The sequence below is a fragment of the Myotis lucifugus genome, unplaced genomic scaffold (assembly GCF_000147115.1).
Source record: "Myotis lucifugus unplaced genomic scaffold, Myoluc2.0 scaffold_42, whole genome shotgun sequence".
NCBI classification, from domain to species: Eukaryota; Metazoa; Chordata; class Mammalia; order Chiroptera; family Vespertilionidae; genus Myotis; species Myotis lucifugus.
The window spans coordinates 3110206-3125404 of record NW_005871090.1 but is presented as its reverse complement, the minus strand read 5'-3'; positions in this window follow the sequence as shown (position 1 = coordinate 3125404).

Genomic DNA, 15199 nt, shown 5'->3' with positions numbered 1-15199 from the left:
TATTGACAGGAAAATCATTTCTCAAGCTCTCTGTACTGTGTGTGTTGGAGAAGAGGCAACAGAGGAAAAATAAGTAGAGATGTGGGGCGACCTTGTCAGTCCCTGGCTAGGATTGGCTTACTTAATTTGCAATAATCTCAAATAAAATTTAGATCTTTACTAATAAATCTCATCACTAAATATTTCCTTAGGTTTTGTTAAAAGTGTTTTGTCGTCAATTTGAGGTCTTTAGGGAGTTGTCTGTATTTTAAAAATATGTTAGAATAGTCATAAGTTCCCTTCCTATTTAAGTTTTTCAAATGAAAAATTATTGCAATGTTTTTCTGGGAGTGCACACAAAAAGCAAACATCATTACACATCATTCATGAGGCTGTCATGAGCTTTGCAGTGGTTAATGTAAAAAGAACATGGAATTTAGCCAAAATAAGGGGGTGGGGAGGGGAAATCTGATAGATTTGTCTAAGGAAAAAATAAAAAATAATAATTTTTAAAAGTGTCCTGTCACTACAGGGAGTTTTTGCATAAACATTTTTAAATACAAGAGGTATGTAAGACTCTGTAAAGGCTCCTAAACAATAGTGCAGTCAGTTTCTTTTTCAGCCCAAAAGATAATTAGAAAACCTGTTGCTCTAGCAAAGCTAAGATTACTAAACTTATTGCAGGAAAGTAGAAGAGCACCTTCACAGGTCTTAGTAGTGTTTCAGTATAGGGAAATAACGGGAGGATATGTATGGGGTTTTAGGGCGGGGCAAGTTGATTTTAAGGTGAGTTTTGGAAGGTGGGGAACTGGTGGGAACTGAACAGAGGTTATGACATCATAGTCTTAGATTGCTGAGCAAAGCTGGTGAGGATCTTGATATTCACACGATCAGTCATGACATTTAAGTAACTTCAGTTGCTTACAATCTTATTTTCCTGGAAAAAGTATTTTTGGAGCAAGAAGCTAAGTAATGTTGCTTGTTTTCTATACTGTTTAACACACAGAGAGAAAAATAACCCCCGTCTCAGTACTGTGTAATACTGAGACAGGAAATTATGGTGATTTCAGTTCTCATTTTCAAACTTACAATTTTATATTTCTTTTCTTTGGTGTGGCAGGGAAGTAGTAATAATGATCAATCTCCAAAATCATCTGTCAGTTACTAATCATCCATTAATAAACTGAACCAAAAGTGTTCTTTCCTCACATTGTATTTGATTTTATGCATTGTATAGTTCCTTAAAGACATTTGTTTATTTATGAAACAGTCTTTGAGAACATATTATATGTCAGTTTAACAGTTAAGAAAATAATCATAAGATACAAATAATATGAAATAATACAAAAGGAAAAAATATCTACTCTAAGATTCTAAAGTCTCTGATACTCACCTATCAAATGCCTTTAATAGAATTGAGTGTTTATTATTGTTTTTATGTTGCATATGCATGTGTGCACATGAGCACATGTATGTTTAATATGAAGCTGATTGAATAATGATGAATCATGGAGGTGACATCTAGGTGTTTTGGATGTTATCCTGACTTCTTTATGCTCTTCTTAAAGTCCCATTCTTGGCTCCTAGTTTCAGCTCTGATATGTAAAGAGTTTAGAAGTCACCAGTCTTGTCCTTATAATAAAAAAAAAGCTGAATAAACTAAAATCAAAGACTTTTCTTGGAGCCATCAGATAATTCAAGTCTCAGGGCAAGGCAATTGCCACACCAAAATCTGGAGAGACAGGCAAATCCAGAGCCATGGCCAAGATCTGCTTACCTGGAACAGAGCTTCTGGGGCCACAAACTGGTATGAACAATTAGGTGGAAATCTTGAGGAACTATTGGAAGTGGAGTTTGAAGTAGTGGGGGAATGAAAAATTCCTGGAGGCTGCAACTGGAGCCTCTACAGTTGCATGCACTTTACCTCCAGGAACCCCACAAGGTTCTCATGGTAAAGATTCAGAAAAGAACCCCTAATTGATCTGGGACAGGGATGGGGGAGGTAATCCTTGTGCAATATACTCAGAGCATTCTCCTTAAGACGGCCTTCATTGCAAGAAAATGTTTTCCCAGGGCTAATCCCAGCTAGGTGAGGAACATTTCTCCCACTCCAGTCCCCTCTAGCCTCCTGTCTCATCTAAGGGGGAAAAGGGAAAGGAAAGGAAAGGAAAGGAAAGGAAAGGAAAGGAAAGGAAAGGAAAGGAAAGGAAAGGAAAGGAAAGGAGAAAGGGAAAGGGAAAGGGAAAGGGAAAAGAGAAGAGAGAAGAGAAGAGAAGAGAAGAGAAGAGAAGAGAAGAGAAGAGAAGAGAAGAGAAGAGAAGAGAAGAGAAGGAACTATTATGAAGGTCATAGTCCAGGGACACAGGCCTACTGAAAGATTGAGATTTAATTATCTATAATAATAAAAGGGTAATATGCTAATTTAGACTGAACATCCTTCTGGGTGAAGCCTCGGCTGGAGTGAAGCAGCCCTGGTCCCAGGCACCTGCCAGCGGCAGCAGCCAGAGCAAAGCCCGGGTCCAGGTGCCGGAGGAAGCCGGTGCTGGCAGCCGGGGGAAGGAAGGCCTACTCTTGCACGAATTTTCATGCATCGGGCCTCTAGTAGATTATAAAATGCTTCTCTTCTGCCACACCTTACCACAACACCAATAGCATTCCAGTGTAATAGCCAAGTGCTTCAAGATGCAGACTCTCTCTGAGGAGGAGCCCTTAGGGAAGCCCAAAGTCAACAGGGGAGATAAAAACACTATAGTTACAGCACCACTAAACACAGTACAACTCCTAGCCCAATTAACATAAAACCTAACACCAAAGACCTATTTATTCTGTCCCCATTACCTGATATATTATGCCTTAAAAAAATTTATAAGATATATATAAAGTGAGGAAGTGCTCCAACAAATAAACAAATCACAATGATGAGAGTATATTAAGGACTAAGGTGTGAACTGAAAAAGCTCTCAATGGCCAGGCTTGAAACAATTTGAGTAATAAAATAAGTAAAGTAGTATTGGATTACAATGCAAAGATAAAACCGACAAATCCATACTGATATAAATAAATGGCTGATTAAATAAATAGATAAAAAATAGGAGAAAATAGTCAATCTTCATAGAGAAGAATTCCAAATAATTTATGTAGATACCTGCCCCTAAAGGAAATAGAGATTAATTTGTCTCTGCTTTTGTGTGGGTTGCACATAGTGACTCCCTTCCAAAGAATATAGTATAAAAAGAAAAAGAGTAACTTTACCATGAAGAAACCTGAAGGCAGTGCCTGGGCCAGGTGATCAAGGTTAGTGATGTCATGTTAAATGCATATACTTTGATATGCAAATGGCCCTACCCCTGTGGTCTTCATCTCAAACACCCATAATCCCAGTCAAATCATGAGGAGAACATCAGACACATCCCAATGGAGGGAATCCTACAAAATACTTTACCAGTTCTCCCCAAAAATGTCAAGGTCATCAAAATCAAGTAAAGTCTGAGAAACTGTCACCCCCAAAAGGGGCCTAACGAGACATGACAAGTAAATATAAATTGGTATTCCTGAAGGTATCCTGAAACAGAAAAAGAACATTAAAGAAAAAACTAAACATGTGAATAAATTATGGACTTTTCTTAATAATAATTTATCAATATTGGTTTTTTTATATTTAACAGATATACCATACTAATGTAAGATATTTATAATGAGAAAAACTAATGTAAAGGACATGAAAACTCTTTGTATTTTTTTTGCATTTTTCTTTAAATCTATGACTATTCTGAAATACAATATTTATTACAAAATAATAATTCGAATCTTTAAGATCAATTCTTTGGGTGAGCATAGACTGCAGCATTGGGACAGTTTGACATAATAGTGAAGTAAAACATGGCTATTCCTTCCAGGAAAACTGAGCAAATTCCCATGATGTCTAACTACTTGTATGGTTCTTCTAAAGACTAGTTTCCATCTGGGTGAGGCAGAAGGATATCATCAACATCTGGATACTCATATCTGCACACCTGTCCTTCAGGTCTGGAAAGATATGCCACTTGATTCCAGAGAACATCCTAGAAATTTTTCAATCTTGAGTCTTCAGTCAAGAGATGGGGTCAAACTTCTCATAACCTTGAAGCAGCACTGCCTGGCTCATTGAGAGTGGCTGTCTATTAATGCTGACATTTCCCTTTGAAGTCCATTGTCTGGCTTCAGGAATAGGCTACCAAAAAAACAGCTTGAAATTTATGACCTTATTGTGATTATGAAATTACAAAAAGGACCCAGCCTTGTCCATACTGGCCACAGACAAGTGTAGCTATAACTAAAATTTACAGTATGCATAAAATGAAACACATTGGCAGAGTGCTATAAATTCTGGCTGTCCAGTCACTCCAGCAAATTCCTAATGGATCATCATGCCCTCAAATTTAAATGGTTGTTTTTAAGAAGTAAAGGTAAGTGACAGGTTAGATACATAAGCAAACACTGAAAGCATTTCACTGTTGAATTGCCTTGCTTGAATTTAGAATAGATGGGACAGGAGGAATAACCTACAGAGGAGAATTGAGTAAATGTCTGCAGGAAACTTTTATTCAATTTCCCACTCAATGCTGTAGGAATATTGAGATACAAAAACACATCCTTGGCATTGAAAAGGCAAATTTTATGGAGAGAATCTGATAACCTGCAGTAACACAATGAAGTGAGTGCTCTGAGAAAGGTAAGCATGGTACTGGCTGCACCAAATAGGCATTATATGGTGTCTTAAAAAGTTGAGATTTTATGTTGAAAAAAAAATGGGAGGTATTGAAGAATTGTAAATTTTAGAATTAACTTTTATTTTTAGTTCTAAAACTATCATTATGGTTGCATTAAGGACACAAGTGATGAGGCTGTTGTAATTATCCAGCTAACAGTTGGATGAAAGCTTCAATTAGAACAGTAGTCATAAAGGATGGAGAGGTAGGATCAATGCAACATTGACAGCTTAGTATGTAGCCTGAGACAGTGAGGGGAAAGTCAAAAATAATTCCCAGAAGAGATTAACCAAAGAATTTAAATGCATATATGTATAACCCATGGACAGACAATCATGTGCTGAAGGCGTTGGGCAGGAGGCAGGGGCAGGCTAGAAGCAATCAATGGAGGGGAGGGGGGAAGGACATCTGTAATACTTTCAACAATAAAGACTTAAAAAATAATAATTCCCAGTTGTCTGGTTTTGCCTAAACTAGGATGAATATTGGTGCATTCAGTAAGAAAGGGAGTAATGAAAATCAGTGTATAAGGTTGTATTCCCTAGAAACATGCTCTGGGATGGTATTTTACACAGAAGTTTTATTGGAAAGTGCTCTCAGGAGATAGACCCGTGGGGAAGTGAGGACAGCAGGACACGGTAGAGGTAGAGTCTGACTCACAATGTGGTTGCAACTGAGACCCCAGCTGATCCCATGAAAGCTTGAATGAGCCCTTCAGAGTTCCAAACTGAGTCAAGGGGACTAGATCTTTATCTCCCGCTATCTCTTGCTCATTAGCCTCAGGTTACCCACCTTGAAAGTGGCACACCTTTGAGAACATGAGTTTTTTTCCGGCCCAAGACAATTTCCAGTAAAGGATTCAGCTGCAGATACCTCCAGGAGAGGACAGCTATACTGATCCTGAAGAGAGGATCTGGAGGAGTAACACTTTATCCACCACTAGGTTGGTTTTTCTTTGTTTTTGTGGGATTAAGAGTTTTAAAAAAGGCCATTAATTTTTTTTTTAGAATAAAATAGTCCTAGACTCCAAATTTAAGAAAGAACACATTTATTTGTTAGTTTGTTTGTTTGTTTTAAAATAACAACAAGTAACCACCTGAACTCAATTTGACTTGGTCCTAATTAATGTCAATATCCAGGCCAGCGCAACGTAATAAACAATAGCCTCACTAGAGTCAACACACCTCCATATCTTGAGTTGGGCTCACCTGTGTGATATCCAGCAGACAGTTGAATGTTGCACAAATGAGCATGATATTGGCATAGAGATCTGAGTTGGAAATAGGTAGTTGTAGTCATCAGTTCACATGCAGTAGCTGGTGCTATTAGGCAGGGACATTTCCTGGGAGAGTTTGGAACAAAGGGGTCTGGAAACCTAGGAAACCACTACCAGTTGCAATATTTATCAAAATGTAATGTGTATATGAACCTCCTGGGGGTCTTTCAGAAATACAGATTTAGTAGATGTGCTGCAGGGATGCAAGATTCCAAATTTATAGAAGACTTCTTGGTGTATCAGATGTCACTGGCCCACAGATCACACCATGAATAACAAGGAGTTAACTGATGGGAAGAAGATACAAAAGATGAAGAAGCAAGACCACAGGGCTCAAAAGAGAATAAGGTGATGGTGATATTCTAAAATCTGAGACAACTATAGTTCAAGAAGGCAGGGCCATTTGGCATGTCTGTGTACACTCAAATCTAAGATGGCTTGAGTGATAATAAAAAGGCCCTAGTTACTTAGAAAGTCATGGTTAAGCCACATACTTTGTTTACCTTTTCAGGACAATATAAAAACACATGAGTTCTTTTGACATGGATCCATCTATCATATTCGTTAGTGTAGGCTATGCTACTAAGAAACAGAATACTAGGAAGAAGATAAAAAAAGAAGGAATGGTTTATGCTGATATTGGGGGAAAGGAGGAGACAGAGAAATGGTACCAGAAACAGATCAGAGTTGGATAGAAAGTTGCAGAGGAGACTGTGAGAGCAACAAACGGGACATCAGGGAGAAGGGGAAATGCTCTGGAAGTGGAGAAAAGGGAAAAAATAGACATTGCCCATTCACTACTGTTGCCAAAGGATAGCTCTAACCCAGGAAGCAAAAGGAAGAAATGCATTCACCAAGGAATAAGCAAGCATCTCAAATACATAATTTTAAAGGAGTTGATGCCTTAGTTTGAGTTCTCCAAACAGCAGAGTGAAGGCCAATAATTTATTTAGGAATTGGCGCTACGCAGGCAGGGAGAGTAAGATAGGAAAGCAGGAAAAGCCAACACAGCTACACAAGATCAAGGTCACAGCTGTTGGCTATAGAGGCTCACTTTTACCAGGACTTCTCAGAAACTCACAGAATGCCTCCCAAAGTGCCCATCAATACATCCACCAGCTCCCATTGCTGGAGTGTGACCCTATGCAGGCATTAACCCTCTACACTCTGGCCTGCCTTTACAGGGGGGCCAGAGGAGGCACTGAGCAAAAGAACAATGAGACACACGTTTATGCTGGAGATTAGATGCTGCTGGCAGAGATGAGTTTAACCCCGCATAGAAGTGCCCGCTGCAGCTGTGGCTGAAATCAGGGGTGGGGTGAGGGTTGTGATTCAATATACCAAAGGCATCAACCACAGGGAGGGAAAACTAGTGGGTTTGAAGACATTTTTGAGGCACTGCACTTGGCAGTTTTCAAGTCCAAGGTGCTAACAGGAAGTAGTGCTTAACTGGGTTGCCTAGTAGGAACTAGAAGCTACAATCAGCCTGTTATCTCCATGCACATAGATGCTCTGTAAATTCTTCCCTGGCAATTCTCTTTTCCCCAATTGAAGGGACAGCCTGAACCTTTGTAGGCAATGATACAGGTGGTAAACTTCAGCTCAGTCCCTGCCAAAATCATCACAATTCCTGAATTAGTCGGATGTGAATTAATGAGCTTTTAGTGGAGCTTGGTTTTTGTCACACATATTGATCCTGGAGTGAGGCAGCCCATTAAAGGCTATAATTAAGCTGCAGTTTCTGTTTGAAGATGAAGTTCCTGGGCAGGGACAAATTGCAAGAGGCTTGTTCCTGTGGGGCTGACAGCTAATCAGGGGACGAACGTGTAGTCAGAGTTCCTCTTGTTTTCCTCCTGATAGGAAATGACAGTCAAGTTTCAAATGAAGTTTACACAATTATTTAGACTCTAAAAGCAAGAGGAGCTCCAGGTTACAAATGACTGATAGAAAAAGAGTTTTACTACCAAGCAAATGGAGGCTGTTTTGTATTAAATATATCCTTTCCTCTTCTTGCCTGCTTTCTTACTATAATAAGGGGGGATTTTTTTTTTTTAATTAGAGCTCCTCTCTGTAGCGAATTGCATTCGTTGGAAAGATTCACTTTAATAAGTGTTTGGAGTGTTAGCACAAACCTCGCAAGAAGGTGCATGATGGAGGCCAGGTGCAGACTCTGTGGGGCTTTGGGTGGAGAGGTGCTGGTGTGCCCAGAGGGGACATGGAAGAACAGCCATGGGGGGCGGGGTCCACCTAAAATTGCTGGTGTGTGGGTAGAAAGAAAATGTGGATGCTGTTACGTTTTCTTTTTGGGAGAAGCAGGCAATGTTCTGTTTCTCTCTAGTATATTCTGTAGAGGTGAGGTAGGTTTTTTCTTTTTCTTTTTAAAAACAGAGTGAGGCTGTGCTGAGGATCTGATAAGTTGGGTACAAATTGGTGACAGACTACAAACAGACATCGCAGGACAATCTCCTGACCTCAGAACTTAGCAAGAATGAGGTCCTTTGAAGGATAAATGGGAAAAGTAAAATATTCATAAACCCACCCTCTGCAGAGGCGAGAAGGGAGGAAGGGGGCAGAAGAGCAGAAATTTAAGGAGCCAGATGTCCTACAAGGCATCTTGTCTGTCTTATTATGCTGAGGCCTCCTTAAAATTCTTGCGGGTGTGGGTGTGTATTGGTTTAATTCTCATTTTAAAGATAAGAAGTCTGAATATCAATAAAGTTAAATGACTTGGCCAAATTTAGCTACAAAGTAGCAGAACCAAAATCTAGTGGCCCCGGGCTACAAACTCCTAAAATTGCCCCGCAACACTGTTTTCTCGCATTTGCAAAAAAAAGTATGTGGTTATGTTATGTATGTCTGCCAAGTTTAAATCCATAAATACGAAACCTGAGTCTGCATGGATATCGCACGGATGCAGTTAGAGCAGTGATTTTCAACCAGTGTGCCATGGCAGGATACAATTCCTGACTATTTAGTCAGAGGCACTGACCTCTTTTCCCTTAGATTGTCAAATAAAAAAATGACAACAGACAACAAAATAATAGCTGTCCAATGCGAGTGAATCAAAACTATACCTATTTTTTCCTGTCAAATTGTCAAAAAGTGTATTTTTCAGTGTGCAGCAGAATTTTGGTAATTACTTTACGTGTGCCATGAGATGAAAAAGGTTGAAAATGGCTGAGTTAGAGTGATTATTGTCAGCCACCAATAAATTAAAGTACTTTATGACACGAACAAGAAGCATCAGGTGCAAAGTCATTGTCATCGCTGTGACTATCACCTGAGGACTGTGGCCAATGACGCACAATGGATGGGAACTCTCCTTGGAGGAGGAAGCAGAGATGATGTTTCAGAACCTCAGCTCCAGGGATTCCCCAGGGGCAGCCCGGTTAGGACAGAGGACAGAGGTGAACTTCGGTCCTGAACAGCTCGCCTGGACAATAATGATAAGATAATCATGGGAAAATTGACAGTCAGTAGTTTTTAGAATGTTTTACTTCCATTTTTGATGCTCTAGAAGCTATAAACAGCAGTCATGCTAACCTTTAGTCTGTACCATCCCTCCCAGGAAGAAAGTGAAGATGCCTGGATGGCAGGTTTCCATACCACTAAAGTGGGTGCTGCTCCTGCCCCACCCAGATCCCCTTTCCTGGGGTGGTACATCCATCTCCAGCTGCTGCTAATAGCTCCCAGGTGCCACCTTCTCCTCTGATCTGGCCTGAGCAGAATAAGAGCTGCCTTGCCTGGGAGGTGATTGCTCTTCGGAGCGAAGCCCCACCCTTGCTACCCGAGGGCAGCCTATAGAAGATGGATGATTGGCTAGAAAGTGGCACAAAGCCTGTGGATCAAGCTAGAGTTGGTCACCAGTTAAGTGCACATCTTTGCCTGGCTTACTCCCTTGTTGCAGCCTACGTCTCTCATTCCCTTACATGTCTCTTCTGAGAGCTCATCCTCCTGAAATCACATGCACAGGAATCTGTCTCCGCTTCTTCCTCTTGGGAACCTGGCCTAAAAAAACTGTCCTTCGCGATTCAATCTTATGCAAGACCTGCCAGATCCATCACCAAATCCTGGAGAATGCACTGTTGAAATAGATACTCAGATTTTGACCACGTTGTACTCTTCTTGCTGGCATCATCTTGCTTAAACCATCACCATTTCTCATTTGGATTAGCTAGTAATAGGTCTCCCCAATCACAGTAGTCATAAGTGAGATTATGTCACAACTCTGCTCAACACTATACAAAGGTTTCCCATCTCACTCAGAATAAAGTAAAAGTCTTTGCTAAACCTCTAAGACTTTATATGAACTCCCCTTTCCCATGATCTGTCCAGTCTCATTCTCCTTTTTTCTTTTATGCTCATGCCATGTTGACTGACTCACTGTTCCTTGAACACATCAAAAATGTTCCCACCTCATGGTCTTTGCTCCTGCTTTCTTCTGCCTGACAAGCTTCTTTTGTAGATATAACTATAGCTTGCTGCCTTCATTCTTTATATTTCCTTGAAAAGTTATTCTCTTGGCAAGGGTTTTCCTGGGAACCCCTGACATTAATCTGGCAGTCATGTATTTATCACACTAACTTCTTTCAGTAAGGATCATCATTTATTATAAAGGCAGCATCTTTTCATTCTCTAAAAAAATTACCTGTATCTTAGAGTCTGTAATTCTAGTCCTCTGATTTTTTCTTTTAAAATCAGAAAGGTTATGTTACTTGAATTAATAGATTTGAATACCTAAAACAAAATATATTTGCTTTTCTATTTTTAAATTGTGACAATTAGTGCAATTGGTGATTCTGATTGCTTATTAAATTTTCTCAGTGTGCTTAACCTGAGTGATTATTTTTTACAGTGTGTTGGCAAAGTTTTTCACATCAGTAGACCATGTAATGATTGCTTAGAATTTCTATGGACCATCAATTTTTAGCAACTTAAAAGAAAGTCTCCATAATTTTAAATGCAAATGAAACCCATTTTAGGTAAATAATATTAAATTTAGTTATAATTTTGTCATATTTTTGGGAGCAACAAAATCATTTGCAAATTTTTGCCAAAGTTTTTATATCTAGCCTAATGATAGATAAACTGGGAAGTAGGTTGTTATTCAATCACTTGTTTCTCTTTTTTTTACTATTATATTTACTTTAAACAGAATTAGAAAACCCTAGCTCACAATTACATGTCAGGAGGGATGGTGGACCATGTTTGGCCTGACAGATAATTCTGGCAATTTAATTTGAATGTGGACGAATTCAGCCTATATTGAACATATGATGATGCATCTCAATAAAGATTACTTTGCTTTGGTTGTTGAACCAATAGTCACATCAACCTTTAAAAGACAAAAAGTTACATATTTCATCTTGCAAATGGAATCCTCATTCTTATGCTGGATTAATTCAGATCTGAAAATAATTACTTATTGTTCATTTATTTTCATTTTTTCTTGTATAATTTGGGCCATCAATTTTTTTTTTTACAAAAAGTAGGCAAACTTATGAAGTTGGAAGGGAAAGACAAATTTTCAGCAATTAAGTTATTATATAAAATTTGAACATCATTTTCCTTCTTAACTAATCAGTCAAGAGTATTATTATTAACTAGGGGCCCAGTGCACAAATTTGTGCACCTTGAAAAGAGCTGTGGGCCGTGAGGCTGTGGTGGGCACAGGGGCAGGTTTCAGCCCATCCTCCGTGCTCCCAGTCCCCTTCCACCACAGCCCCAGTCCCCTGTCTGCTGGCAGCCCCGCTCCCACCACAGCCGCTCCCACACACTGACAGCGCCGGCCCTGCTCACACCCGCTGATGGTGTGGAGTGATTGGGGCCAGCACCAGCAGCAGGTGCGAACAGGGCCATCGCTGGCAGCAGGTGTGAGGGGCGGCTGCCAGCCCCGGTTGCCCCTCAGGAGCAGGGGGAGGTGAAGAAGTCCTGAGGGGCAATTGGGGCCAGCAGCCGCTGCTCACACCGCTGACAGCACCAAGTGATTGGGGCCAGCTCCAGGCAGTGGCAGCGGGTGTGAGCAGGGCTGGCGGCAGCAGCAGGTGCAAGCACTGAGTGGGACTGTGGTTTGCAGGAGCAAAGAATTTTCAGTAACCACCAGAGGCTTTCCCCGATGACAGCGACCAGTGTCCTGCCTTGGTCTGGCTCACCTATTCCACCATTCTGCAGTGGCTGATGCCAGCCATCTTCTGCACTCTTTCGCCTGCTGCCGACACCTGCCATGTTCCACGTGCACCCCCTGATGGTCAACGCATGTCATAGCGACTGGTTGTTTGGTTGTTCGGTTGTTCTGCTGTTTGGTCTATTTGCATATTAGCCTTTTATTATATAGGATTGTTGGAGAAAAGGCTGTTTTTTTAGAAATTGAGGTAATAACAAAATTTGAATTTCCTAAGAAATCCTGATGCATTCTAATTTTTTATTTTAAATTTGTGGATTTTTGGTCCAGGGGTGATATATGCATGCCCCTAAAGACCCTAACAATATTTCTGAGATAGTGCACAGTGGGAAAGCCAGTGGAAATTATGGAAATGTTTTCAGTCTCCCTCTAGGTAATGAGGAAAATCTTTCATCTCAACCCACATTTCAAAAACTCATGCACTCACCATTTCTCATGAAAGTCTTCAGTGTGTAAAGTGTTCTATCTATATTAACTGATAATCATTTAGTTATTTTGACAATTATTATTTCTTCCAGTCTGAATTGGGATTAGGAGGCAAATTGTCTGCAGCTAAGTATTCTCAATGACTATATCACCTAGTGGTCTTAGCCTCCTTCAGCTGCACAACATTGTTCTTTGCTGCATGGATAGTGGGTCTGGCATTAACATCGAGTCTACATCAGTGCTCATAAAACAATTAGGTAAACAGAAATTACCTTCTTCTTCAGTTTATGTTTTTAGCATAAAACACACTTAAAAAAAAAGTATTCATTACTTCCTCTGTTGAAAATGTCTCCCTTATATGTTAAGAACTGATGCAGATCCCCTTTCCTGGGGTAGTACAAACAGTTTCTGGTTTCATCTAACTTGTTACCACACTCACAATAATTATAGAGTAAGTATAATGGTGCAGAAAACAATGAACACTAAAATACACCAGAATGTTCAAGTTTAAATAATATTCTAAAATATAAATTGACATAACTAAAAAAAGAAAATTGGCTTTTGCTTTGAATGAAATACACCAGGGTATGGGAAAAGACAGATCAGCTTAATCACAATTGGTAATTATAAAATCAGCTTTAAAAAAAGAAGCATGTGATTTTCCCATAGTTTTTAATCACAATATGATTTGTACTCACTTGGAAGAAAACCACCTAATGGTTACCTCTAAGGAAGGACTGAGCTGATTCAAAATAATTTACCAATCATACTTGACTGGTCCCTGTAATGTGATGATGTTGTGATATTAGGGGGTAGACAATGAAGCAAATGTGCACAAGGAAGTATGCCGGATATCTAAAAATACTCAAAGGGTGAAACATATCAGCCTGAGGGTGAGGCTACAGTGACTTCTTTGATGATGCTTTTGAGTCAAATTGAAATTATGTTAAGCATAACACCCTACTGCTGAAAAGGAATATCCAACAATATCAATGGGTAAAAAAAATTTGGTAAAGACTTGTTTTGGTGATGGTCTATTTAGCTTCCTTTCTGTGCATTATACTTACCATTAATGTTATGGTGTTTTTATAAGCATTTTGGCAATAACAAGAATAACATCCGTTTTTGCTATAAAGAGAAAAACTAAATTATGCATCTCTCACTCTTATCTCATCTTTGAGTTTAAAGATAAATTTTTCCATTTTGTTGTGATCCATTAGTTTACAGTTGTTTTGAAAGATAAGTGAAAGTTCCATTATATATTTTAAAGTGACATGAAAACATAGATGCCTTCCGAACATATTTTCAAAAGTTTTATAGCAGACATATTTGGAGATGGAAGTCTCACTAGTCCTATACAATTTTAATTTTTTCTATCAACAATTATATTTTCCCTTTCACTTCTAATTTTTTGCTACATATGTGAAATTAGTATTTACTATTTATATCATAATTTCATCTGAGAATATCTTTTGTTTTTAAGAGCAATAATTTCATCTGAGAATATCTTTTGTTTTTAAGAGCACTTTTATCTTTAGTGAAATATTTCTGAGTCATGAAGTACACACATGGTGATAATAAAAGACAACTTAACAAATAAAAGAAATACACAAGCAACTGATTTTATTATTTGAATAAATAAAAGAAATACACAAGCAACTGATTTTATTATTTGAATATTGAAAATACCATTGCCAAGACAAACCACTCCTAGTCAAAAAGAACTGACCAACCCAGTTCTTTAAGCACATGAAAAACCTTTGATAAAAATATTAAGTACATAAAGGATTTCTGTAAAAATTAAAAATAATCTAATGTGCACACTTGTAAACTGTGTATGAACCAAATAATCATATTACTTTTCCTGTGATCTTGCCAAACTTCCTCTGGACAATTTTATAGGCCCCTGGGGCCCAGCTGCATCCCATGACCATAACCTTGAGACATTATATCAAACAAACCTCAACTTGTACATCTCCAATTTCACTGGGGTGCTGGATAAGACAAAGCCTCTACTAATCCAGGCATTCATCATTTAGCAGCTGAGAATATCTTGACACTGGAGAGTTCAAGGTTTTCTTCCTCTCCCACAAATTTCAGTAAGTGGAAGAAAGCAGAAAAGCAATTAAATTCACATAGCAGAAGTCATTCAACTCCTTTATCCCCTCACACTCCAGGGCAGAGCAAGATTATAGATGATAAATAGATGAGATAGATAGATAGATAGATAGATAGATAGATAGATAATTTACACATACATATATTAATACATATGTAGAAACATATATGTCCATATACATTTCTCTGCATAAAATATCAAACTGAAATCTTAATTTTCCATTTTTCACTGCTTTAAAATATCACAAACAAAACTTTATAACTATTTCATATAATATTTTACAACTATTCAAATATTTTCAAAACGAGTTTGTATCATGTGTAGCAGAAAGAGGCTTTATTTGTTTGTTTTCACCATAAATTCCAAAAGTTTGATCTGAAATCACTTCCCTCTTGAAGAGGGCTAACTGGTAAACTCTGCTGCCAGGAAATTCTCCTTAACCCCATCTGAGGATGCCCTTCAAGCAAGTA